Here is a 26682-nt window from a genome sequence, read left to right on the forward strand (position 1 = left end):
AAAATATATATATATATATATATATATATATATATACAGTGTATCACAAAAGTGAGTACACCCCTCACATTTCTGCAAATATTTCATTATATCTTTTCATGGGACAACACTATAGACATGAAACTTGGATATAACTTAGAGTAGTCAGTGTACAGCTTGTATAGCAGTGTAGATTTACTGTCTTCTGAAAATAACTCAACACACAGCCATTAATGTCTAAATAGCTGGCAACATAAGTGAGTACACCCCACAGTGAACATGTCCAAATTGTGCCCAAATGTGTCGTTGTCCCTCCCTGGTGTCATGTGTCAAGGTCCCAGGTGTAAATGGGGAGCAGGGCTGTTAAATTTGGTGTTTTGGGTACAATTCTCTCATACTGGCCACTGGATATTTAACATGGCACCTCATGGCAAAGAACTCTCTGAGGATGTGAGAAATAGAATTGTTGCTCTCCACAAAGATGGCCTGGGCTATAAGAAGATTGCTAACACCCTGAAACTGAGCTACAGCATGGTGGCCAAGGTCATACAGCGGTTTTCCAGGACAGGTTCCACTCGGAACAGCCTTCGCCAGGGTCGACCAAAGAAGTTGAGTCCACGTGTTCGGTGTCATATCCAGAGGTTGGCTTTAAAAAATAGACACATGAGTGCTGCCAGCATTGCTGCAGAGGTTGAAGACGTGGGAGGTCAGCCTGTCAGTGCTCAGACCATACGCCGCACACTGCATCAACTCGGTCTGCATGGTCGTCATCCCAGAAGGAAGCTGACGCACAAGAAAGCCCGCAAACAGTTTGCTGAAGACAAGCAGTCCAAGAACATGGATTACTGGAATGCCCTGTGGTCTGACGAGACCAAGATAAACTTGTTTGGCTCAGATGGTGTCCAGCATGTGTGGCGGCGCCCTAATGAGAAGTACCAAGACAACTGTATCTTGCCTACAGTCAAGCATGGTGGTGGTAGCATCATGGTCTTGGGCTGCATGAGTGTTGCTGGCACTGGGGAGCTGCAGTTCATTGAGAGAAACATGAATTCCAACATGTACTGTGACATTCTGAAACAGAGCATGATCCCCTCCCTTCGAAAACTGGGCCTCATGGCAGTTTTCCAACACGATAACGACCCCAAACACAACCTCCAAGATGACAACTGCCTTGCTGAGGAAGCTGAAGGTAAAGGTGATGGACTAAACCCAATTGAGCACCTGTGGCGCATCCTCAAGTGGAAGGTGGAGGAGTTCAAGGTGTCTAACATCCACCAGCTCCGTGATGTCATCATGGAGGAGTGGAAGAGGATTCCAGTAGCAACCTGTGCAGCTCTGGTGAATTCCATGCCCAGGAAGGTTAAGGCAGTGCTGGATAATAATGGTGGTCACACAAAATATTGACACTTTGGGCACAATTTGGACATGTTCACTGTGGGGTGTACTCACTTATGTTGCCAGCCATTTAGACATTAATGGCTGTGTGTTGAGTTATTTTCAGAAGACAGTAAATCTACACTGCTATACAAGTTGTACACTGACTACTCTAAGTTATATCCAAGTTTTATTTCTATAGTGTTGTCCCATGAAAAGATATAATAAAATATTTGCAGAAATGTGAGGGGTGTACTCACTTTTGTGATACACTGTATATATATATATATATATATATATATATATATATACTGTATATATATATATAATGTTAATGCATTTTCTACCGTTTAGCTCGTCCAATTGCCCAATTGCGTCATGCTTCCTCTCCACCAATGCAATTCCCCACTCTCATTGAGGACAACAAAGATAACCCACACCCCCTCCGACACGTGGGCAGCAGCCGTATGCATTTTGTCACCTACACTTTGACGAGTGCAATGCGGATCAGCACTGTGTACGGAGAGACACACCCTGACAGCACTCTGTGCATGCGCCATAATCAGCCAGCAGAAGTTGTAATTGCATTAGTTATGAGAGAGTCACTATCCGACTTAATATCCCACCCCTATCTGAACAACAGGCCAATGGTTGTTCATGTGGCTGCTCAGCCCAGCCGGCACCAGAGCTGAGACTCGATACGACGTATTCGAGATCCCAGCTCTGGTGTTCCAGAGTATGTTTTCGCCTGACACATGCTTCCTCCAACACGTGGACAGTCTACAATTCCCCCTTTATTCGCCCACACTATGGCGGAATTGCATGTGAGGCCAGTCTTGTGCATGAAGAGTCACACGCTTATCTGTGCATTCCTCCATTTCTGGACAGGCACCTCAGGCTACTAACCAGGGTCCTTATGCACACCGTTATTAGTCCGATCTTTTCCCACCCAGCAGACTGGTGGCCAATTGTGCCTGCTAGGGGGGCGCCCAGGCGATCGGTAGCAGAGCTGAGATTCAAATTCTAAGAGTTCAGTTGATTTGTGTTCATATGTTCCAAATCTACCCTCCTCCCTCAAGCTCAACTGTTACATTCTGACCCATGGTACAATTTAATAAATGCTGTTTGTAAGTTTGTGAAATCGTATTAGCATGCTATTACCCACAGGACTCAAGACTGCGGGAGCGAAAAGGGCATGACACGGGCAGAATCAGAGGGCAGTCCTACCAGTCAATTACAGGAAGATGGCTATTGATCCTCTCTTAACATCCTTTTGAGTGAGTAAGAGCTGATACACACGGTTCGGTTGCATATTCCTGCTATAAATAGTGCCAGGCTGAGTTACTTTCACTCACTGACACTAGACATTAGGTCGCGTGGATGGACACACCAATGGATGTGTTTGTGTACACACACACACACACACACACACACACACACACACACACACACACACACACGGTTATGTGAAAGTCACCTCAAAACAACCTTATTGATTGCCAAATTACAAGGTCATTGCTGGGATAAGCTCAGCCAAACTCAGCCAGGTGGAAGTTTGGTGTGTTGGGGTCGGCTAGTATTCGGAGGCTTTTAAAGACCCGGTGACGTGTCTTCCTTTACAGTTCAGCTCTGAATCGATTGTATGAAGGCTGTATGCTTGAGTAAATCCATAATACTTAGCTTCCTAAATTAGCATCTTTAGATGTCCCACATCTGATCCCACAAAAAAGGTTGAAGTTGAACAGATTTACTCAAGATTGTTTTTAGTCGTATCCAAATACGAATGCATTATGCTTCATCTCTACTGATGTTGAACTCCACCCTGGTTGAGGAGAGCCAAGGCTGACACACGCCCCCTCCGACACGTGTGCAGTAGCCGACTGCATGTTTTTCCCTGCACGGGGCGAGTTTATATGCCGATCAGCTTTGTGTACGGACAGCCACCCCTTGATCATTGCTGTATCCCTCGTCTCTGTGCAGGCGACATCAATCAACAAGCAGAGGTCATAATTTCATCCCGGTCTCGTCCGGCACCCCCCTTGAACAACAGCCAATCGTTGTTCGTGTAGGCGCCCAGCCTGCTGAATGGCAGAGCTGAGTTTTAAACCAACGTGTTTTATCACTGCGCCACCTGAGCGCCCTTCAAGCCATTTTTTATCTTATTTTTCTTTATTTAATATAATAATACGTATATAATAATTTCTCCCAGGCTCTCAGGTGGCGGAGCAGTCTGTTACTCTAGTCCCTACCACTGAGAGCTGGGTTTGAATCTACTCAAAAAATATTGGCTATTGGTTAGAAATGGAAAGTTGGCAATGAATCTGCAATGGATTCGTGTCCTGTCCAGAATGTTCCTGGCTTTCAACTGGTGTTTCCTTATGAAACCGAACCTGTCGCCACCTACAGGTGGATTTTATGGCAGGAAGACACGACTCTTAATGTGACTCACTGCTGATTTTTTTTCGGCAGATGAGCCATGTTACATCTGACACATATGGCCAAAGGTTACCATTGAAACACTATTTGGAAGGGGAGTCCAGATACTTTTGGCCAACATTCTCCAGCAAACTTTTGTGGTTCACGAATCAAAAAATAGTGCATATTAATTTATAAAAGCATTTTATTTTTTGTACAGTGTACACTATATAGCTAAAAGTATGTAGACACGTGACCAGGGGTTTGTTGGACATCCCATTGAAACACCATTTGAAAGGGGAGTCCAGATACTTTTGGCCAACATTCTCCAGCAAAATTTGTGGTTCACGAATCAAAGAATAGTGCATAATAATTTATAAAAGCATCTCATTTTTGCACAGTATACACTATATGGCCAAAAGTATGTAGACACGTGACCAGGGGTTTGTTGGACATCCCATTCAAGCACTATTTGGAAGGGGAGTCCAGATACTTTTGGCCAACATTCTCCAGCAAACTTTTGTGGTTCACGAATCAAAAAATAGTGGATATTAATTTATAAAAGCATTTTATTTTTTGTACAGTGTACACTATATAGCTAAAAGTATGTAGACACGTGACCAGGGGTTTGTTGGACATCCCATTGAAACACCATTTGAAAGGGGAGTCCAGATACTTTTGGCCAACATTCTCCAGCAAACCTTTGTGGTTCACGAATCAAAGAAGTGCAAAATAATTTATAAAAGCATCTGAATTTTGCACAGTATACACTATATGGCCAAAAGTATGTAGACACGTGACCAGGGGTTTGTTGGACGAAGGGGTGTGCACATACTTCTGGCCATATAGTGTGCAACATTCTCCAGCAAACTTTTGTGGTCCGTGAATCAAATGTGTATAAATTAATAAATAAATTAGCGATTCACCGTAAAGCGATGGATGTATTGATAGGCTTTTGGTATCATTACTGGAACACCTGGTACAGTAGAGGGATGTAGAATAGATTTATTGGTACAGTTAAACGTCCCTCCAAGAAAACACCACTAAAGTGGAAGCTTGTGCAATAACTTCTTCCCGCAGTCATAAATAATTTACACAACAAATAAACTTGTGTTTTCCTCATTGACCACTTTGTTTCCTCGCCAAGCCTTAAGCTTAAGGTACAATTAAACCTGAACGTAAAACGCAAGGCAAGAAAGTCACAGAAGTCCATCCAGTCATAAATATTGACCCAGGACCTTAAAGGAACCAGGGTTTTAGGGGTGGAGGAGAGAGAATAAAAGATAAGTGAAGAGAGGGAGAAGACAACATCTCCCTGGATAGAAGCTCCTTGCTGAAGTCTTGCTGACTCAGTCTATGTCTGAGCTTTAGCAGACCTTGTTTAACAATTAAACACCAATGACCTTCTATACGGTTCCTTCAGAATGGCTCTAGCACTGAGCTCTCTGGAATTAAATTTGCAATCTGATTTCAATATAATCCAAAATAAGACTCGCTTTTGGCTCTGCCGATATCACGGCTTCAGAGAAATGCAAGCGTGCCACAGAAGGAGCTGGTCAGTGTGAAAAAGAGAAACCGTGATATGTAGAAAAACTTCCACCTGGAGCGAATTAATGCCTATGAGCATCAGGTGGGTCTGCTGGCTAAAATGGCAATGCAGAAGGACACGAATCCCTATGTGACTCAATGCCGAATTCATAAAAGCATCTTTGCACAGCTGTCATCTCAAAAACCAATCGAAAGCTGCGGATCTGCATGCAGAGGCGGAAGTCTAGAGCTCCCACGAATATGTAGTCATAAATCTACATCGATTAAATTTAAGACTACTTGTACTGTGCTTTTACAGTAATTGCACTAGATGGCTTTCATAATAATAATACTAATATTAATAATAATGGCCGCTAAGGTGGCATAGCGGTAAAATACGGTAACACACCAGTCACGCTAACACACCAATCTCAGCTCTGCTATCCGGCTGGGCTGGGCGGCCACATGAACAACGACTTGCTGTTGTTCATCTAGGGAGGGAAATGCCGGGTAGGGACCTCATAACTGATGCAATTATGACCTTTGCTGGCTGATTGATGGCGTCTGCACAGAGTCGAGGAAGAATGCGTTGATTAGAGCGCAGCTCTCCGTACACAAAGCTGATCCGCATATGAACTTGCCTCGTGCAGGTGAAAAGATGCAGTCGGTTGCTGCCCACGTGTCAGTCTCGGCTCTCCTCAACCAGGAAGGAGGTCAACATCAGCAGAGAGGAAGCATAATGCAATTGGGTCATTGGATACGACTAGATTGGGAGGAAAATGCCAAGAAAATGAATAAAAAATGTAAAAATCGCGGACAAAATGTGTGCCGCTTGAAAACCCTGCACTAATGCACTCCCGGTTCGAATCTGGGCTCTGCTATCGACCGACTGGGCGCCCACACATATACAGTTGGCTGTGTCTGATGAAAGGTGGTTGAATGGGTTCCTCATTGCTGCTGCATTTGACCTGTTCTGACTGGCTGCCCAACTCTCCATACGTGATACTGCTCTCTGTGAGAACTTGTCTGGCGGGTGAAAAGAAGTGGTTGGAACTGTGCACTAAAGTGGCATGCAGTCTGATAGTCTGCGGCTTTTTTCAGTCCAGGTGTGTGTCTGCAGCAGCGGAGGAATTTACAGTTGGGAATTGGATATGACTAGATTGGGAGGAAAAGAGTTAGCTTTATGTCACTTCAGTTTTACGAAATTATAAGACGTTCTATGGACCTGGACATGTCAGTTCTTCTTAACAGTGATGCCAGGCTTGGTCTGGGTTGGTTTTCTGCATCCGAGGGATGCCAGTATAGTTTATCTTTGTATATTCCAGTTTGTTTTCTGGACTTATTCCAGTGTAACTAGGAGAGCACACCAACCTCAACATCAAAAACAATTATGTAGATTTCACCTACAGGCCTACAGAACAGGAAGTCAGCTCATCAAGTCAGCGTATTCACTTTATATTCCGTACGTTGCCCTCTCTGTCTTAAGAATTTGAATGCAGCGGGCAGATTTTAGTCCTGACCTTTCTGTGTGTACGTGTGAGGAAAAGAAAGACTTTACCTTCCTAATTAATTTACCTTTTGGCCTTTTTGCACCGCAGAGTTCAGATCAACTTTTTCGATGTGATCATTCGTTCATTTTCACTGGCTGCTTTATTCTGGTTGGGTTTGTGGTTGGTCAGGTGCCAGCATTGAAAAAAACTGGGCACGGGACAGGAATTAAAAGCAGTGCAGGTCACCACACAGATACATTAATCATTGATTCACTTACATCTACATTAGAGAAGCCTAGCCACCTTCTGCATGTTTTGAAATGAGAGGAAGCCAGGGCCCTTGAGCAAGGCCCTTAACCCTCTTGGCTCCAGGGGTGCCGTACAATTGAGGATCCTGCTCTGACCCCAGACTTCGAATAAGTTGGAATACCTGGAAAAAGAATAGCAATTTACTGTACGTGTGTGTATATGACAAACAAAGGCTTTCTATTGTATTCTATTGTACGTTCTGAAGTGAGAGGAAGCCAGGGTTTTGGGTTTCCAGCCACTGTTGGGCCCTTGAGCAAGGCCCTTAACCCTCTTGGCTCCAGGGGCACCGTACAATAAAGGACCCTGTGCTCTGACTCCGGACTTTTCATCCCAAATCAGTGCCCGACCTGACAAATGGTCTGCTGGAGACCCTTGATCATGTCCGAAGAGGGTATATTTGCCTGGCACGCACACGGCATACTTTGATGGATTCGCACGTGAGGCCAGTTTTGCGCATGGAGAGTCACTCACTTATCTCCACATTCCTCCACTTCTATACAGGTGGCTTGGGCTACTAACCAGGGTCCATACACAGCGTAGAAGACCCCCTCCCTCTTCTGGTCTTTTCCCACCCAGCAGACTGGTATCAGAGCTGAGATTCAAACTCGAGGAGCTCATGGTCGGTTCTGTTATGTAGACTTGTAGGACCTGTATAGTGTGGTAATAAATAGCTGACCAGCTTTATATCAAAGCCAATGGTTTAGGAATGAGCCGAATTTTCCCCTCATGAGCTACCAAAGCAGGAACATGGTACTCCAGTGCACTTGAAATTCTGTGAAACTCACACCTTGACCTTTAGGTGCTATTTCTATGTGTTGGTATTTTTGAATCTGTTATACGCAGCAGAGAGAGTACAAAAACCCTGGAGCCTAATTACTATACTCACCCTCTCACACACATAAGCTGAAGCTAAGTGTTACTTTTGGGGTTGGTGTTGTTTCAAGTGGAGGTTCTTGACACTTTTTTTCTCTTAGGACCCCATGTGTTCAAAAAAAAAAATTTCTGACCCTCTTGACATGGGTTATGATACTATTCTTACGCTTTTTATTGATGTTTATTTCTGCTGAGCTGGTGTAACTGGTGGAGGGAGCTACATCTACGGGTTCTGCATCAAAAACTGAATCGGAATCATTTGTAGTGACCATTTGAAGACTTTTGCACATTTAAGGTGGACATATCAAATATTTCTCCATACTCAAAGACCCACCATAGCCTATAGGTAGTTCAATATAGATTTATATTACACTACAATAGTTCTGCCATATGCTAATAGCATGATGTCCCATGATGTGTGACTGGAGCTACGGCTGCTCTCACATGATACGTGCTGAAAACTGTAACATGTGGAAGAAGATGCTGATTCACAGCTTCGCCTCTTCATTTTTACAGTGCTCTTTATTATATTTATATTTAACTTTAAACCAGATTGTCAGTGTTTTACCGCACCTGGAACAATTGCTTGATAGTTTGATAGCTTCATAGATATTTAAAATGACTTAATGTGCCCTTTAATGTGCCCATTTGCCCAGGTCCTCCAGCTGCTGGCACCTACGCATAGATAGATAGATGGATGGACGGACGGACGGACGGACGGACGGACAGACAGACAGATAAGTGGATGGATGGATGGATAGATAGATAGGTGGATAGATAGATAGATAGATAGATAGATAGATAGATAGATAGATAGATAGATAGATGGATGGATGGATGGATGATGGATGGATGGATGGATGGATGATGGATGGATGGATGCATGGATGATGGATGGATGGATGATGGATGCATGGATGGATGGATGGATGGATGGATGATGGGATGGATGGATGCATGGATGGATGGATGATGGATGGATGGATGATGGATGCATGGATGGATGGATGATGGATGGATGGATGGATGGATGCATGGATGGATGGAGGATGGATGGATGATGGATGCATGGATGGATGGATGATGGATGGATGATGGATGCATGATGGATGCATGGATGATGGATGGATGGATGATGGATGGATGATGGATGCATGGATGGATGGATGGATGAATGGATGGATGATGGATGGATGGATGGATGGATGCATGGATGGATGGATGATGGATGGATGGATGGATGCATGGATGGATGGATGATGGATGGATGGATGATGGATGCATGGATGGATGGATGCATGGATGGATGGATGCATGGATGGATGGATGATGGATGGATGGATGGATGATGGATGCATGGATGGATGGATGATGGATAATGGATGCATGGATGATGGATGGATGGATGATGGATGCATGGATGGATGAATGGATGGATGGATGATGGATGGATGATGGATGCATGGATGGATGGATGGATGGATGATGGATGGATGGATGGATGATGGATGGATGGATGGATGATGGATGGATGGATGGATGGATAATGGATGGATGGATGATGGATGGATGGATGATGGATGGATGATGGATGGATGGATGGATGGATGATGGATGGATGATGGATGGATGGATGATGGATGGATGGATGGATGATGGATGGATGGATGGATGATGGATGGATGGATGGATGGATAATGGATGGATGGATGATGGATGGATGGATGATGGATGGATGGATGGATGGATGATGGATGGATGGATGGATGATGGATGGATGGATGATGGATGGATGGATGGATGATGGATGGATGGATGATGGATGCATGGATGGATGGATGATGGATGGATGGATGATGGATGGAAGTATAAATATAGAAATAAAGGTAAAAATATTTATACAATATATCGGTTATAGGTATAAATATATAATAATTCAACCATTCAACCTTAAGACTGGACAATTGCAAACTCTCTCCTGGTCATCAGACCCTTGTAAATAATTGAGAACACTGATGCTCAATTGATGGAAATATATTTAAGCACCCACACATCACAAAATATACCAAACCTACCTTTACAGATTCTAAAACCCACTTTGTATCTTGCACCCCACATACCTGATTATATTTGACCAACCCAACCTTCTTCTCTGTACTGGAAACTAGGTAGTGGACTGAACTATCTGTTCCAAACACTCAACAGTCATTAATGGTGACCTCATGCACCTACTTTACAAAAACAAGCCCTTATTTGGCTGCACTTTTTGCCCTTAACCAATGACAAGGTTTTAGCTAAATTATTTTCTTAGACAGATACACATTGGTACTAAAGTCCATGTTTGACTGAGCAGAATACAAAGCACTTCTGTAAGTCGCTCTGCATACAAGTGCCTGCTAAGTGGTGTAAATAAAAATGTTATTCAGCGTTCTGTTGCACTGCCAGAGCACATGCTTATAACATAAATCATCCATCAATTATAAACAGCTGGAAGCAGTAGAATATTGGTGGGTTGGATAGCAGAAATGCTAATCAGGTAGGTGTTAAGGTATACATTGGAATAGTCACTTGTATTTTATTTTTACTAGCTAGTCAATTCATCATTTAGACAGCTCATTGATTAGTCAGTTCACATACTGTAGCAGGTGGGGTGAGATGTAATGGGACAGGGGAGAATACTGGAACGGGACAGGAGTGTAAAGATAAAAGTGAAATTGTGTTTTTTTGGCAGTAGAATTTGTTACACATAAATATAGGTGGGTTGAATAGCCAATAATAATAATAATAATAATAATATGGTAGATGTTAAGGTATTTATTTGCATAGTTACTTGAGTAGGAGTGAAAGTATCAAATGATATTTGTCAAGTAGCAAATGTACAGAAGTGTTACATACTGAATACAATTGAATTAGATATAATTTTATAATTAAACTTATGTATAACATATTTAATACACAATACAGAACCTACACTACTTGCATTTGTAAAAAAGAAATTCTGCTAACTAGTTCATGAAAACACAACCCCAAATCAGAAAAAGTTGGGACAGCATGGGAAATACAAATAATAAAAAAGAGGTTCTTACATTTACTTTGACTTTAATTTAATTGCAGACAGGATTAACCTGATTTAGTGTTTCAGGTTTTATTTTGCAGGCATGCCAGTCCAGTACCCGTACCCTCTTCTTCCACAGCCGTGCCTTTGTAATGTGTGCAGCATGTGGTTTTGTATTGTTTTGTTAAAAAATGCTGGATTCCCCCGGAAAAGACGACGTCTTGAAGGCAGCACATGGTGCTCTAAGATCTCAATGTACTTTTCTGCATTAATGCTGCCATCACAGAAGTGTAAATGACCTTTGCCAAGGGCACTGACACATCCCATACCATGACACACGCTGGCTTTTGGTCTTGTTGCTGATAACAGTCTGGATGGTCCTTTCTGTCTTTAGTGTTTGTGCATGTAACTCTGTATTATAGCGCTGGACAAAGGTTTGCAAAAGTAATCCCTCATCCATGTGGTTATATCAGCTGTTATTTGAGTGGTGGTTCTTAATGCAGTGCCGTCTGAGGGATCGAAGATCACGGGCGTTCAGCTTAAGCTTGCGCCCTTGGCCTTTATGCACTGAAATTCCTCCCAAATCCTTGAATCGTTTAATGATATTATGCACTGTAGAGGGAGAAATATGCAAATCCCTTCCAATCTTTATTTATTAAGGTTCATTGTTTTTAAACATTTCAATCATTTTCTCTCGCATTAGTTGACAAACTGGAGATCCTCTGATCATCTTTGCTCATCAAGACTCACTTGTTTAAAATCGCATCATTAATTTTTTCACCTCATTACTAGCCCAAAATTGCCCCCGTCCCAACTTTTTTTGGAATGTGTTGCAGGAATGGAGGATTATTAACAAATGAAATTAAATGAAAAGTTGAGCAGATAAAACATGAAATATCTTGGGTTCAAACTGCAATCAAATAAAAGTCAAAGTAAATGTAAGGAACACTGCATTTTTATTTTATTTGCATTTTCCATACTGTCCCAACTTTTTCTGATTTGGGGTTGTAGAAATTTAGGAGCCTCAGCATCACCCACAGCTATCAGACATTTATTTTTATTTTGGTTTTATTTAGTAAAATATATCCATATTCTGCATAGACCTGGGGTTTACTAGTGGGCACTTCACCTGACACTTTCAAGAGAACAAAATGTAAACTTCAAGCACACAAACAAAGTTTTAACAAGAAACAAGATCTACAGCAAATTATATTAAATTATATTTCAATATAAAGTCACCTTTAATAAAATTCTCCTTATTAGAGCCATTTTTAATTAAAAAAATATACCATCAGTGCATGTAATTCTATGAACAAAGAGTAACGTATTACATCCCACCTCTTTACATAAAATTTAACTCATGGGAGTATAAATGTTCCCCATAAAGGCATCCACACACACACACACACCCCAAAGTCAAGGCATGGCTACTCTCTAATACCATACCTCTAATCTTATATGCTCTTCACACAGAGACCCAAACAGAGAGTTTGTTATAAAACATCCTCATCCGCATCCAGTCTCGGTGGGGCATGCTTATGAAGGGTATATTTTTATCTTAAGAACTGCACACACACACACACACACACTTAGAGAGAGAGAGAGCCAAATATCCGCCAGTTCAAGAGAGGCTGAAATCACTCATCTGCTCTGGGAGTTTCGATCGCTACATTTAACCAGATGAGGTCCAGTTTAGGTCAGAACCACCCATTTCACGCTTTTATTTAAAGTGCAGCCGTAATAAAAATGATTTCTGAAATGTGAATCGTCTCCTGGTCAGCTGATCCGGTAGACGTGCGGTAATAAAATACGTTTCAAAACAGGATGGTGAAGTAGACCCCACAGGTTTGGGATCAACCCTCACAGTGTGTCAGTTACTCTGAGAAATATTGCAATGTCTGTTTTGTGATAAAACCTTTTTCCAGTTTAATCTCAGAATCATATTTTATATAATATAATTTAGTTGCTTATTAAAGGCAATGAAGCAGAATCTATTTAAAGTACGGGGGGGGGGGGGGGGGGATTCTTACTATCATCACTAATATTACAATAGGTTTAATTGTTACATTTCATATCCATTAAGAGTTTTATCCTGATCAGGGTCGTGGCAGGCCTGGCTCCACCATGGACAAGGTAACCAATGCAGGAAAATAATTGATGATAATTAATATGATCAAAACTACAAGCATTAATGCATAGACCTGCATATACCCCCTTACTGCAATTCTACATAGAAAATGCAATTAATACAAATATACAATCTTCATGCAGCTTTTTCCCTTACAAGTAAAGGTGTGTCGTGTTACTGATAAATTCAGAGACCATCTCTCACACACACACATACACACACAATAGCTGCTGACATATGACCAATTAATGTAAAGCCTGGCACTTTGAACAATATTGACTTATGAGCAATATTATTGACTTAGTCAGCTTAAATTCTTCTGTCTCCTTGGGGGACACACTGTAGGTCATACACAAACGTCCTCTACAGTACATGTGTGTGGAAGGTGTAGGAGTCCTCTTTCTGTCTTTCAGGGACTCCTCCCAGGCCTGGAGTATTTAATTAGAAAGAAGAGCCAGTATAAACAAGGAGGGTGTGTATAGTGGTATACTACATGCAGCCATTCTGACCAATATACACTGCATACTGTATACTACATACCGCATACTACATACTACCATTCTGACCAATATACACTGCATACGATATACTACATACTATCATTCTGACCAATATACACTGCATACGATATACTACATACTATCATTCTGCCCAATATACACTGCATACTACATACTGCATACTACATACTATATACTGTCATTCTGACCAATATACACTGCATAGTGCATACTACATACTGCCATTCTGACCAATATACACTGCATAGTGCATACTACATACTGCCATTCTGACCAATATACACTGCATAGTGCATACTACATACTGCCATTCTGACCAATATACACTGCATACTGCATAATACATACTACCACTCTGACCAAAATACACTGCATACTGCATACTACATACTGCATACTACATACTGTCATTCTGCCCAATATACACTGCATACTGCATACTACATACTGCCTTTCGACATGTGCTTCTTATTCTGTATTAATTAATCTTTTTCTGCCTAACCCTATTTATCAGATGTTAATAAACACCAGGGCCTCTCTAGTAAAATACGTTAGCCTCGATATCAGATAGCATCAACTCTCCTATAAAAGACCTCGTCTGGCCTGATCACCAGAGTTGGCGGCTGGATGCTTTCAAAGGCAGTCTCTTAGACACTTATATGAACAAGCTTCCTGTAGGAAATACATTATCTATCGGATCAGTCAGACAGAATGGATCTATTTCCTCAAAGCACTTTTTATTATCATTGGAAGCATAAACTCCATTAAAGAAGCTTCCTATAAGGAGGCTTTTTAAATGTTATCTGAACTTATAACCAGTCTTGAAGACCAGACGCTTTCACATTCAGTCCCTAAAATAGACACTCGGATGAGCAAGCTTCCTGCAGATCATTTATTCACCTGAAATGACCTTTGTTTCTTGATTAGGCTGACAGGATGCTGGTATTTCTGACTATTTGGACAGTGCTTGTGTTTACAGCTTTAAGTTTATCAAATCCATATTCACACAGCAGCTTAAATTACTGTCTGTTAGACTGTCAGTTACCTTTGGCTAGTTACTCTTGAAGACTTTTTATTGTCGGCACGGTGGGTAGCACTGTCACCTCACAGCAAGGTTCGATTCCCAGGTGGAACGGTACGGGTTCTTTCTGTGTGGAGTTTGCGTGTTCTCCTAGTGTCTGCGTGGGTTTCCTCCAGGTGCTCCGGTTCCCTACCACAGTCCAAAGACATGCAAGTGAGGTGACATGGAGATAAATTGTCCATGACTGTTTGTGTTTGACAGTAACCAGTAACTACCTGTTCTGTCATGAAAGTCCCAGTAGCCTTTAGCAAAGGCTCTGTGCAAATATTTGTGACTAGATAAAACAAAGGCTTGAACATCAGTGTTCAATAATGTCAAAGGAAATTTGCCCCCTTTGTCACCTCATATTTACACCCCAGACAAACTGGAAGTCATGGATGACTGCTTAAGAACTTAAGAGTACCTAAATGTAAACGTAGACAACTTTAATCAAATCTATTTACACAGACTGTACACTGATGAGCCAAAAAATAATGACCACCCAAAACCAAGACATTACCATTAGCTCCTTCAAATTCTGTCCAGTGTGAAGTGGATAATCCTGGATTTTTCACTATCTTAACCTTTAAAACTCAATAGAAACTCAAATGATAGTGGGTATAATATACTGTATATTTTAAATACTTTATAACAGCATGACTAATCTTAGCTGGTGTGGTATATTAGTAAAAGCCAAGCGATGCCTAAGTTCTGGGGTTCAAATCCCAGGCTGGGTTCACAAATACATTTAAATTTTCAGCATTTAGCAGATGACTTTATCCGAAGCGACTTACAGTACTGGGACAGTATACAGTCTGAACAATTGATGGTTAAGGGCCTTGCTCAAGGGCCCAACAGCAGCAGCCTGGCAGTGGTGGGGCTTGAACCAGCAACCTTCTGATTACTATTTAAGTACCTTAACCGCTAGGCTACAATTGCCACATACAGAAGGCGCATGGTATTACGTGAACCTAGTCGTTGGAGGAAACACATCAGTGTACCCTTAGTGCCATTCCTAAGCCTGGATAAATAAGAGAGTTGTGACAGGAAGGGTTTTCAATGTAAAAATTGTGCCAAATTAAATATGCAGACAAACGATCCGCTGGGTGACCCCTTACGGGGCAGCCGAAAGGAATCATTTATTATTACATCTGTCCATTCCACACACTTAACTCTTGATATTCTCTTAAAGACAAAAATGACCATCAGAACTGGCAAAACTACCATCATGGTGTGTAGTGTATCAGTTCCCATGGCATGAGTGACTTGCACATGTGTGAAGTTACCACGATTTAGATTGTATTAGGAGACACGTATGTTGCTGTCATTGAGGATGACTTATTCAGGAACCTTAAAGCTATTTTAGAAAAACAAAACCAAGCCTTGTTCTGCATGCGCTACAGCAGCGTGACTTTTATAGACTTTAATTTAATGTTGCCATGGTAAAAAATTTGCACAACCATACTGTCGTGGAAAAATAGGGTCAGATAATAAAAAGAAAACAAAGATTACAGTTGACTGGATTAAATAATTTATTGGCACAATTGTGGGTTCTTACAGCAGTGTAATAGCTGAAGAACAAGGAACAGATACTGTGGCTCTCTCTTTATACTGCTTTTGTCACATCGCATTGGGTGTTGGACTTTGGATTCTCCATTCTGTGATAACTGTTGTTTCTTATCTGCTAACAACATTTTACAACAGCTTATCTCTGTACTTCAGACTCCCAGCCACATCTCAAGAGCCACATAAGGATTTAACAATTATTAGGATTAAATTATAGTCTATAAATATAAAACCAGTAGCCGTTTTTGTATATAATGTGTAAATATAAATTTATTTTTTCTATTTATTTATGCATTTTCTCCCATTTTCTCCCAAGTTTGTGTAGTCAATTTGTCTTCCACTGCTGGGGGATCCCTGATTGCAGTCGAGGTGGGTACACCGCCGCTCACACCTCCTCCGACCCGCGCGCAGCCCTTAGCGGAACCCTTTACACCCATGCATTCTGCACAGGCGCCTATCTGCTAATCAGGGTCCTTACACAGCATTTGAAGACCCCACCCACACAGTCCGGTCATCCCGCCCTAGCAGAAATGAGTCAATTATGCCTGCTAGATGGCGCCCAGCCGACCGGTGGCAACGCCGAGTTTCGAATGAGGAGTTCAGAATCCCGGAGCTGGTGTGCTAGCGGAATATCCCGCTGCCCCACCTGGGTGCCGTAAATATAAATTTAATGTAATTTTTCAATAATTGATTGGAAAATGCTTAATACGTTTGTACACTTTGACACCGGTGCGGTCAAATCCCTTTGTAACCAGGACTTAAGCTCGTTTTAACTCTCTGTGTTTAGGTTCATTGATTGACTTTCTCTTTTGTGACTTGAATTCTAAAGTAACCCTTTTCTTGTTTGAGAATCTCCGCATTAACGAATTGATTCGTTTTAAAAACAAAAGTGCCGATTATACCTAATTCGATACACAAAGTTAAATTTCACGTGAGTCCACAATCCACAGTTTTAAGTTTAAAGTTTTGTTAGTATCAAGAAGTCATTGCATCTTTGGGCTATTTTTTTTTAGTTTGTGTATGTGTGTGTTCATTTAAACTGTATTACTTAACACTTTTAGATCCAGTTGGCAGCTACACAATCATCTTCCATTATTAATAGCATTCATTAATTCTTTGACTGTTTTACCACTGCTTTGTCCTGGTCAGGGCTGTGGTGGGTGCAATTCACTGAGTAAAAGGTAGGAAACACCCTGGACAAGTTGCCAGTCCATCACAGGGCAAGTACACACATATACACCTTCTTGCTGTGAGGCAACAGTGCTATCCACCGAGCCACCAGGCTGCCCTTATTGTTAGCAATCAGAGTTTAATATTGGTCATTTAAAGCCAGCTTGGTTACAGTTTACTTAGCAGGTGTGAGTTGCATCTTTTGTATGTTTTTGGGAGGGTGAAAAGAAACCTGGAAGAAAGTCCATATTTTTGACTGGTTTCTCTGGACTCTGCTTTCCAAGCTCCAGTTTGCTGTGTGGCTCTCACTATACCAGTTGTGTCACATTGCCATACATATTGTAAAAAAAATTGCCATATATTTGTCATGTATTTGATATTTAATGAAAAATGAAAAAAAAAAATTTATTGCAATGCATTTGCAAATGCAGACCATCTTACTGACCCATGTTTAATACAAATGGGGTATTTTATTGTAGAAAATTGAAGAGCAAATCATTCATAAAATAATTAGGAACGTTTTTAAGAGTAATCTGACAGATATTTGTGATCAATTCACCTTACAGATGCCATCTCCAGTACTGCTCATGCCAGAAACCGCACATATCCCCAGGAGCTTTGGCAGCATTGTTGAATGTGATAAATGGTTAGTTGTGCATGTAGTCTGTTTCACCATAAAGTTGCCAGATGTGATTAATTATAATAATCTGTGGGATGAACTTGTGTTTTACTGATGTTACGGTGCAGTAGATTGTAGATCTGGCAACTTTTAAGGAGCACTGGAGAGTAAAGTAGAGTTAAGATGTGGAAATCTTTCCTTTGAGACACAAGGACAAACTATTGATCAAAAAAACTCAGTTGCTGTCAATGCACCCGGTGAGACACACACACACACACACACACACACACACACACACACACACACACACACACACACACACACACACACACACACACACACACACACACACACAACAAGAAAGTAGCCTAAAGTCACCTTAATATAATGTTAATAGCTTCATCAACAACACAACCTCTGTGCAGATTATACAACCCCAAATCAGAAAAAGTTGGGACAGTATGGAAAATGCAAACAAAATAAAAATGCAGTGTTCCTTACATTTACTTGAACTTTTTATTTTAGACAGGATGAACCTGAGATATTTCATGTTTTATCTGCTCAACTTCATTTCATTTATTAACAAACATCCATTCCTGCATTTCAGACCTGCAACACATTACAAAAAAAGTTGGGACGGGGCAATTTAGGGCTAGTAATGAGGTGAAAAAACTAAACAATGATGTGAACTTCAAAGAAAGATTGGAAGGGATTTGCATATTTCTCCCTCTACAGTGCATAATATCATTAAACCATTCAAGGAATCAGGAGGAATTTCAGTGCGTAAAGGCCAAGGGAGCAAGCTTAATCTGAACGCTTGTGGTCTTTGATCCCTCAGACGGCACTGCATCAAGAACCACCACTCAACAATAGCTGATATAACCACATGGATGAGGGATTACTTTGGCAAACCTTTATCAAGCTCTACAATACAGGGTTACATGCACAAATAACACTTAAAACTTTACTGTGCAAAAAAGAAGCCTTGTGTTAACCATGTCCAGAAGTGGCGTTGACTTCTCGGGGCTCGGAGGCATCTAGTATGGACCATCACACAGTGGAAACGTGTATTGTGGTCAGATGAATCAGCATTCCAGGTCTTTTTTGCCATGTGCTCTGGACCAAAGACGAAAAGGACCATCCAGACTGTTATCGGCAACAAGTCAAAAAGCCAGGGTCTGTCATGGTATGAGGTCGTGTCAGTGCCCTTGGCTAAGGTCATTTACACTTCTGTGTTTGGAGCATTAATGCAGAAAAGTACACTGAGATCTTAGAGCAACATGTGCTGCCTTCAAGACGTCGTCTTTTCAAGGGGCGTTCATGCATCTTTCAACAAGACGATGCAAAACCACATGCTGCACACATTACAAAGACATGGCTGTGGAAGAAGAGGGTACGGGTCCTGGACTGGCCTGCCTGCAGTCCTGACCTGTCCCCAATAGAGAATGTGTGGAGAATTTTGAAAGGAAAAATGCGACAACGACACCCGTACTGTTGCACATCTTAAGATGTGTTTGCAGGAGGAATGAGACAAAATAAAAGCTGCAATGTCTTTTAAGTGTGGTGAAAAGGAATAGCAACATTACAAAGTGGTAAATGCTTTACTGCCCCAACTTACTTGCAGGAATGGATGTTTATGAATAAATGAAATGAAGTTGACCAGACAAAACATGAAATATCCCAAGTAAATGTAAGAAACTTTTTTTATTTTTTTATTATTTGCATTTTCCATGCTGTCCCAACTTTTTCTGATTTGGGGTTGTATATAAGGAAATAATAGTAAAACAATAGTAATAGAATTCTGTTCCTTATCACCAGTCTGTGTGGCAATGGTGATTTCCTCTTCCCTATTTAGTAATACAAGTTTAAAACACTTCTATCCATTACTGCCCATTAAAATACCCAGTACCAGCTTTATTATGGTAAACTGTGACAACATGGCTTTTCAGCTAAAGGTACAGTTTTGCATTGGTTAAACCTCCTGCAATTGAATTCATGAGCATCAATATAACAGGTGCAGGGTTACACGTCCAGTCTGTGTGTCCGGTGTGTGTGTGTGTGTGGGCATCGGGGAATGATTTATTGACGGTGGGTTATTTGAGGATCTCAGATCAGCTATGTAACAAACACCCCTGCATTACGGAGGATTTGGAAATGTGATTTAAACATCTTTACTACATTAGAACAGATTCAAAGTAGGGCCATATACGTATATGAAGATGTAACAGAGCACAATGACTGACTGTGTTGTCGGATATAGAACACTGTGTGTGTGGCACCAGCTTCCTTTTGATATCTGAATGTTTTAGTTATTTTGCTGGATGTTCAGGCTTCTAACAGTGTCTTCCAGAGAAGTTTAATTTTAATGTTATTTAAATTCATCTCTGTTCATTTCCTGCTCCAGCCATAGTTGTTAACATTTACCATAATAAAGCTAGTATTGGGCATTTTAATGGGTAATAATGGGTCTAATAATAGAAGTGTTTCAAACTTATATTACTAAATAGGAAAAAGGAAACATGTGCATTACACAGACTGGTGATGAGAAACAGAATTATATTACTATTCATATATACAGTATATATATACAGGGGTTGGACAAAAAACCTGAAACACCTGTCATTTTAGTGTGGGAAGTTTCATGGCTAAATTGGACCAGTCTGGTGGCCAATCTTCATTAATTGCACATTGCACCAGTAAGAGCAGAGTGTGAAGGTTCAATTAGCAGGGTAAGAGCACAGTTTTGCTCAAAATATTGCAATGCACACAACATTATGGGTGACATACCAGAGTTCAAAAGAGGACAAATTGTTGGTGCACGTCTTGCTGGCGCATCTGTGACCAAGACAGCAAGTCTTTGTGATGTATCAAGAGCCACGGTATCCAGGGTAATGTCAGCATACCACCAAGAAGGACAAACCACATCCAACAGGATTAACTGTGGACGCAAGAGGAAGCTGTCTGAAAGGGATGTTCGGGTGCTAACCCGGATTGTATCCAAAAAACATAAAACCACGGCTGCCCAAATCACGGCAGAATTAAATGTGCACCTCAACTCTCCTGTTTCCACCAGAACTGTCCGTCGGGAGCTCCACAGGGTCAATATACACGGCCGGGCTGCTATAGCCAAACCTTTGGTCACTCGTGCCAATGCCAAACGTCGGTTTCAATGGTGCAAGGAGCGCAAATCTTGGGCTGTGGACAATGTGAAACATGTATTGTTCACTGATGAGTCCACCTTTACTGTTTTCCCCACATCCGGGAGAGTTACGGTGTGGAGAAGCCCCAAAGAAGCGTACCACCCAGACTGTTGCATGCCCAGAGTGAAGCATGGGGGTGGATCAGTGATGGTTTGGGCTGCCATATCATGGCATTCCCTTGGCCCAATACTTGTGCTAGATGGGCGCGTCACTGCCAAGGACTACCGAACCATTCTGGAGGACCATGTGCATCCAATGGTTCAAACATTGTATCCTGAAGGCGGTGCCGTGTATCAGGATGACAATGCACCAATACACACAGCAAGACTGGTGAAAGATTGGTTTGATGAACATGAAAGTGAAGTTGAACATCTCCCATGGCCTGCACAGTCACCAGATGTAAATATTATTGAGCCACTTTGGGGTGTTTTGGAGAAGCGAGTCAGGAAACGTTTTCCTCCACCAGCATCACGTAGTGACCTGGCCACTATCCTGCAAGAAGAATGGCTTAAAATCCCTCTGACCACTGTGCAGGACTTGTATATGTCATTTCCAAGACGAATTGACGCTGTATTGGCCGCAAAAGGAGGCCCTTCACCATACTAATAAATTATTGTGGTCTAAAACCAGGTGTTTCAGTTATTTTGTCCAACCCCTGTATATGAAGTGTTCAAGTGTAAGTAAGATAAATAAAATAAATTTTTTAGAGACAAATAAATAACAAAAAGATGATAAATATCCAAAATTTTGGCGAGTGGGGTTTGTGACGAGTCTGTAACTATGGTGATATTACGTCATCACGTCCCCACGTGTAGTACGTAGCGGTGTTGTGTGCATACTGCATACTTCTGTACTGAAAGTATGTACTTCTTTACCGGCCGAGTAGTGCACACTTCCTCCATTCTAGTGCATACTCTGTAAGTATGCGATTCCGGATGCAGCTCGTGACTTAATTGTCGCACAGGCCAGACGTCACTCCCCGAGACGCAAAAATAGTAACGCACAGTAACTTGGATAAGTAACTTTAATCTGATTACTGGATTGGAAATAGTAACGCGTTAGATTACTCGTTACTGAAAAATGTGGTCAGATTAGAGTGACATCAGTGCTGTTGTATAATTCTCCACAAAGGAAGTCGAATTTAGGGGACGTCGAGTTACAAGCTACCGCTGTAATTTCTTAAATTAGCGTTAGCACAGTTCTGACCTTAACTCTGGTAAATATGCAGCCTTTGTTAAAAAAGTGAAGTATTTGCTAGAAAACCCAACACATTTGATTAAATTCTGTCAAATAGCTTGTTGTAGGAGTAGTTTCTCAAAGCTTTATCAATGAGGTAAAACATTTTAGCGGACATTTCACATTTTAACATGTATTTAACATTAAAAACAAACATTGGAGACCTCAAACCTGGATTGACATACCTCCCGTGTCCTTTACATAAAGTGTACATAAACTTTAACCGATATATTTGATATATTTTCACTGTATGAATCTATAATTTCATTTTAGCAAAACAACCGAAGCTAATAAGCGGCCGTTCGCTCGCTCGCGCTTGAGTTTTCTTGAGAGACTCCCGCGCTTTCAGTGCGCGCGCCTGTGTGAGAGAGAGCGCGAGTGCGAGCGCGAGCGCGCGCGCGCAGATAGATAAAAGCGGCTCAGATGCTGAGCCGGAGTAAAGGATGGGGGGAATAAAGGATTAGCGAATGGGATGGATAGAGGGAGTGGGGAGGGAAGGAGGGGTGAAAGGGGAGGGAGATGTTTCGCGATCGCGATGCCCCCCCCCGTGTTGCCCTTGAGCGCGTGGGGGGTAAAAAGCGATGCTTTAAAGTAAGGGAAGAGCAAAGCAGGGTGCACACAAAGTCCCGTCTTTCACTTTGGAAAGCGGCTGCGTTGCTTGCGCGGAAAGTCTGCGCGTCCTGCTCGCTCTCGGGAGAAGTAGGGCAGCGGAAAAGAGGAGAAGTGCCCAGCCGGGGGAAGGAAAAGCAAACAAACACGGAGGAGCAGGAGAGCATCGCTCCCGGGAGGGAGGGATGGATGGAACACACTTCTGTTAACGCGCACGAACCGAATGCATCCATGGAAGAACGAGCGTCCCGCAGAAGCCGCCGGTAAGTGCTGTTTAACTGCAAACTATCCGCAATGGCTCTGCGCTTGTCCTCCCGCAAACCGGATTGAACACTCGGATGTGTCGGGCACTTCAGATTTACGTGCCGATCGTTTAGAAAAAGTTGCGCCCGAGTGCGAGGCGCAGTACAGATGGGATGTGCGTGAACGCGCAGTTACTGTGACGGGACTGGAGCGGCACCGACACACCCCGCTCTGCGCTGCGCTGCACTGCCGTCCGCTATGCGGTGAGAGACGGATGAACACAGAGAGAGAAATACGGTCGAAATACAGTCAGAAGTTTACATACACTTGTCAGAGACAAGTATTCCATACGGAATTGGGGTTTCGATTATTTGATTGTAACTTCTCTGTGCCCAAATTAATAGGCTAGTTTAACCACAACCCGATACAAGTACACTTTATGGGCAAGAGTTACTAAACACTCCTAATAACACTCCTTGTTTCTACCCTCACTGTCCATTTTATCAGCTACAATTACTGACTGTAGTCCATCTGTTTCTCTGCATACTTTTGTAGCCTGCTTTCACCCTGTTCTTCAATGGTCAGGACCCCCAAAGGACCACTACAGAGCAGGTATTATTTGGGTGGTGGATCATTCTCAGCACTGCACTGACACTGACATGGCGGTGGTGTGTTAGTGTGTGTTGTGCTGGTATGAGTGGATCAGACATAGCAGCGCTCACTGTCACTGCTGGATTGAGAATAGTCCACCAACCAAAAATATCCAGCCAACAGCGCCCCGTGGGCAGCGTCCTGTGACCACTGATGAAGGTCTAGAAGATGACCAACTCAAACAGCAGCAATAGATGAGCGATCGTCTCTGACTTTACATCTACAAGGTGGACCAGCTAGGTAGGAGTGTCTAATAGAGTGGACAGTGAGTGGACACGGTATTTAAAAACTCCACCAGCACAACACACACTAACACACCACCACCATGTCAGTGTCACTGCAGTGCTGAGAATGATCCACCACCCAAATAATACCTGCTCTGTGGTGGTCCTGTGGCGGTCCTGACCATTAAAGAACAGGGTGAAAGCAGGCTAAAAAAGTATGCATAGAAACAAATGGACTACAGTCAGTAATTGTAGAACTACAAAGTGGAGCTGATAAAATGGGCAGTGAGGGTCATAATGTTATGGCTAATCGGTGTATACAGGACCTTGCTCAAGGACCCAACAGTGGCTGCATGGCAGAGCTGGGATTCTGGGAACTTCTAACACCAAATAAAATCCAATTAAAATATATTTTTGCATTAATATAATAAAATACCTATATGGTCAAAAGTATGTGGACACCCTTCCAAACCTAAGGTAAGGTGACATAAGCGATATAATTAGACATATTGCTAAAATGTATATAGAATAGATTATATAAATAAATGTATGTCTCCAAATCAGTTGCAACAGTTTGGGAAAATTAAACGACCCCCCCCCCCACCCCCCACCCCCCCACACACACACACACACACTCAACCAAACTTAAAGCACTTGAAATAAATTGGAAAGTCGATCAGTCCCAGTTCCACTGAATAGGCACACATTCCAACAGATAAACTCCAGAATCTTGTGGACAGCCTTTGCAGAGCAATGAAGGCTGGGATAGCCGCAAGTAGGGCGTCAATTGCATATTAATGCCCAAAGGATGTCGGTCGCTCAGGTGGTGTGGTGGTAAAATACGCTAGCACACAGGAGCTGGGATTTTGAATACATCGGGCTGGGCGGCTACATGAACAACGTTTGGCTGTTGTTCATCCAGGTAGGGATGCAATTACGACCTCTGCTGGCTGATTGATGGCGCCTGCACATAGTATGATGCTGATCAGGGTGTGGCTGTCCATGCACAAGGCTGATCCGCATATGAACTCGCATCATGTAGGTGAAAAGATGCTTACGTGTGTCAGTTCGCTCTCCTCAATCGGGGGCGCGGGTCAGCACCAGTAGAGAGGACGCATAACGCAATCGGGTAAAAATTGGACGCGCTAAAAAAATGGGGAGAAAAAGGGAGAACATGCATTTAAAAAGGATGTCAAACAAGCCCATGGTCAGATGTCTACATACTTTTGGCCATATAGAGTTTTTTTTTTTGAGTATGTGGGCAACATGATGGTACAGAAATCAGTGTGGGTGCTGCACATCTTTAAAGTACTTTGGATATGTATTGTATATACCCGTCACTAAACTGTGTACCCATTTATTCCACATTCCAAACTCTAAATTGCCCCTGGATGTGAGCGAGTGAGTGAACGGATACCCTGTAATGCCCTGCGATGTATCAAATTCCTGCTTTGCATTTAGTGCAACTTTACAGACGTACCAGGAACCTGATCGGGATAAATCAGCAGCTATATATAAATGAATAAATGGAATTGCAGACGTATAGGAGCTTATAAGGGTTATGGGTGTGGTGTTATGCAGAAGTAAAGAGGTTCCCTTGATAATACTTATACACTGACCAGGCATAACATTATGACCACTGATGGATGAAGTGAATAACACTGATTATCTCTTCATCACGGCACCTGTTAGTGGGTGGGATATATTAGGCAGCAAGTGAACATTTTATCCTCAAAGTTGTTGTGTTAGAAGCAAGCGTAAGGATGACTGGGTCAGAGCATCTCCAAAACTGCAGCTCTTCTGGGGCGTTCCAAGTCTGCAGTGGTCAGTATCTATCAAAAGTGGTCCAAGGAAGGAACAGTGGTAAACCGCCGACAGGGTCATGGGCGGCCAAGGCTCACTGATGCACATGGGGAGCGAAGGCTGGCCCGTGTGGTCCGATCCAACAGACGATCTACTGTAGCTCAAACTGCTGAAGAAGTTAATGCTGGTTCTGATAAAGAGGTGTCAGAATACACAGAGCATCATAGTTGCAGGGCTGTTTTGGCAGGAATAGGGGGACAAACACAATATTAGGAAGGTGGTCATTATGTTATGTACCCTTCTGTGTATTATTTTGCATTAAAAAGCACTGGAAGTATACCTTAAAAATTAAAAATGTATGATATATTAATAAAATAGAGTGTGATCTATTTAAAGACTCGGTGCTAATGCATTAGTGAGGTTCAAAATTCACTGGTGCGACTATTGTCTGTCTTTTTGGACCTCATTTTTGTGCTTCAGTTGCTACAAAGTTAAAGGCATGTTAATTTTTTATGAAATAAAGTTCATTTGATACACCTGTTAGCAATAGGTGTCGCTAAAATCACTGAACAATAATTACGAGGGGTGTCCAAATACTTTTGTCCATATAGTGTACATTTAGCAACTCAC

At 42.1% G+C, this 26682-nt stretch overlaps 1 long non-coding RNA gene across 1 annotated transcript in view; it reads right to left on the reverse strand.

The window, feature by feature from the left end:
* LOC134330773 (uncharacterized) overlaps positions 1–18439 on the reverse strand; it is a 46187-nt gene extending 27748 nt beyond the window's left edge. The window contains exons 1-2 of the long non-coding RNA XR_010015036.1: positions 18027–18439; positions 14717–14881 (exon numbers count right to left, since the gene is read on the reverse strand). This is a non-coding gene — a long non-coding RNA (uncharacterized LOC134330773). The remainder of the gene's footprint in view (positions 1–14716; positions 14882–18026) is intronic.
* Positions 18440–26682: the final 8243 nt, after the last annotated feature.

This window comes from Trichomycterus rosablanca, chromosome 16, assembly GCF_030014385.1.
Source record: "Trichomycterus rosablanca isolate fTriRos1 chromosome 16, fTriRos1.hap1, whole genome shotgun sequence".
Classification (NCBI taxonomy): domain Eukaryota; kingdom Metazoa; phylum Chordata; class Actinopteri; order Siluriformes; family Trichomycteridae; genus Trichomycterus; species Trichomycterus rosablanca.